General features: G+C 35.7%; 1 pseudogene; it reads right to left on the bottom strand.

Moving 5' to 3' along the window:
* Window positions 1-1,101, bottom strand: part of LOC110226256 — a 2,500-nt pseudogene extending 1,399 nt beyond the window's left edge.
* Between the last annotated feature and the right edge of the window lie 1,423 nt (window positions 1,102-2,524).

Below are 2,524 nucleotides of genomic sequence, written 5' to 3'. Positions count from 1 at the left end.
CCGAGATGATGTCCTCATATGATACCTTTGCAGCGCCTTTCCAATTAGAACATCGAGGAGCTGCAATCAATTCAGTGCTAATCTTTTCTCCCACCAATGTTCCAATGTCTGGAATTGCTTCCATCACCCATATCTGAAGTGCATATGAGAATCCATCTAGAACATAGCTTTTGGTTTTCTTCAAAGCAGATCTTGCTTTCATGATACATTGTAGTAGATAATCATAAGCTTTAAGACCCCAAGGATAATTATGAACGTTACGAAGATCCATCACCATCTTGATGTATAAATGATCGATCTTTTTTGTCTCACCCTTAGCCATGACCAACCCAGCTATCACACAAATATACACGAAACGAATTCTGTCGTCCTTCTCCCTCCACTTCTTAACATCTTCAATGCTAGTCATCAATTTATTTATGCGTATATCTCCACCTCTTTTCAGCAATTTACTCCAAAATCCTTTATCATCTTTCCATTTCTCATAATCACAGCTCCCATCATCAGTATACTTGAGACCAGTAACTGCATAAAATTCTTGGAGTGAAAATCTAAGTGGCTTCCCTCCAAACACAAACCATAGCTCATGTTTTTTTTTTGTAACCAATTGTCTACACATGATGTTGTGTATCAAGCGAGCTGAATAACCTATTTTATTTTCGTGTATTGCAAAGACATGTGCGAATACTGGATCTCTCTTAACTTCATCATACTCCGATGGCAACGTTTCCTTTATTTTGGTCAGAAGAGACATTTTGCAGCTGTTATTTATCTTCTCCACTTGTGGCTGATTTCCATCTGTGAATAGGCGTTTTGGACACTCGTTTTCCATGTCTACACAAAAGCAAAAACAATCTTAAAATATGTAAATATCAACATTCATGGAATTTTTGTAGCAAAGTTCTTTGTAAATGTCAACAATCAACATAATAAGTTCAAAAGGCCCAAAATTATGTTATCAAATTAAGGTTTAGTAACAAAAGAAGATAATGGAAGCAAGTCAAGTGATCAAAGTGTTAGATTTTGCTTCTTAGGTTACTTAGTGCAAAAGAAAAAAAACAACAAATTAACGTTTATGTTATAACCAAAATTGCTTTGTTTTAGAATGACTTAGAAATAGTCATATGTACGAGATCAAGAGACAAAGAGACAAAGTAACAGAGGACTTGGACAAGAGAGAGACACACACAAGAGATGAAAACTAAAACTTGTTTTATTAGACTTTTAGAAACAACACAACACTACAAATCAATAATCCAACACATGCAAAGAAATCTAGAATTTTACCTGGATATACAAGCTCCGAAGAATTGAAGAAATCCAAAAAACTACCAAAAGAGAAAATAAAAAAAGAAGTTGTCGTCAAAAGAATTATGAGGAAGTTAACGTCAAATAAGAAGACAATTTGGAATTATCTTGGCAAGAATATTTGGAAAGTAAATAAATATTGTTTTTGTCATATATTTTCTCTAAATTATTTTTAGAAAGAAATCTAATTAATTTTGGAATTTTTTTTATAGTTTAGCAAGATTTAAAGAAACTAGGGATAAAATGGGATTTTAATTATATTAAAGCATAGATGACCAATATTAAATCATATATGATCAATTATGAATATAGAATGCATAGATGGACAATAATTAAATTATTTATCCTTTATATCCAATTTTCGCTTTTATTTTTTTGATGAATTTTGATGTTTTTTTTTGTTGAAAAAACTACCAAATCTACCATATTTCTCCAAAATCTTTCCAAATGTACCACATTTGGAAACTCCTTTCCAATCATACCACATTTGGAAAGTGGAGTTACGATTTTACCCCTCTACGTTGGGCAGTTTTCGCGCCGAAGAGCTGCCACTGATTTGACAACGTTTCGCTTACCTATTAATCTTTCCTCCTCGGTCCTCGTGCGCTTTAATCATCCATCGATATTTCCATTGAGAGGAAACGATTCACTCTCGTCTCTCTCTCACTTTCCCTTTATCTTCCTTCTCCTTCTGCTCCAAATATAGAACAGGTAAATTTCGTTGTCAGACTCTCTGCATGTAACTTCAATTGATTTTGTCCCCCGGTTCTAATCAGTGATTTAGTTCGTTTAATCCGGAAAGTTTATTTATTTGTCCTCATCTGAGGTGGATCATTTTTAGTCCCTGTTATATTAGGGTTCTGTCCCTTTCCATCCCTAAAGCGATTTCTTCTTCATTTTTTTCCCATTGCAGATGAGGTCCTCCGTTGGTAATTTGAATCAAAAGTCGCCGGTTGGCAGATCCAGGCCATCGGTTTCGTTTGAAGGCGACGACGACCCTTTCGTCTCTGCCAAATCAACATCGTCCCACTCTAATCCTCCAAGCCGTCCGGTTGTCCCTGAACCGAACAGGGAAAAGCTTCCCAAAAGGCTCTACGCCACTGATTGCTACCCGCCTATCGGTCGTATCAATGCTTACTCTAAGCCTGAGTATCTTCTCGATCTTGTCGAAATCTTAGAAGGTACTAAAGAGTTAAATTATCTCCGCGCTTCATGC

This window comes from Arabidopsis lyrata (assembly GCF_000004255.2).
Source record: "Arabidopsis lyrata subsp. lyrata unplaced genomic scaffold ARALYscaffold_152, whole genome shotgun sequence".
NCBI classification, from domain to species: Eukaryota; Viridiplantae; Streptophyta; class Magnoliopsida; order Brassicales; family Brassicaceae; genus Arabidopsis; species Arabidopsis lyrata.
This window is presented reverse-complemented; position numbering and strand designations above follow the sequence as displayed.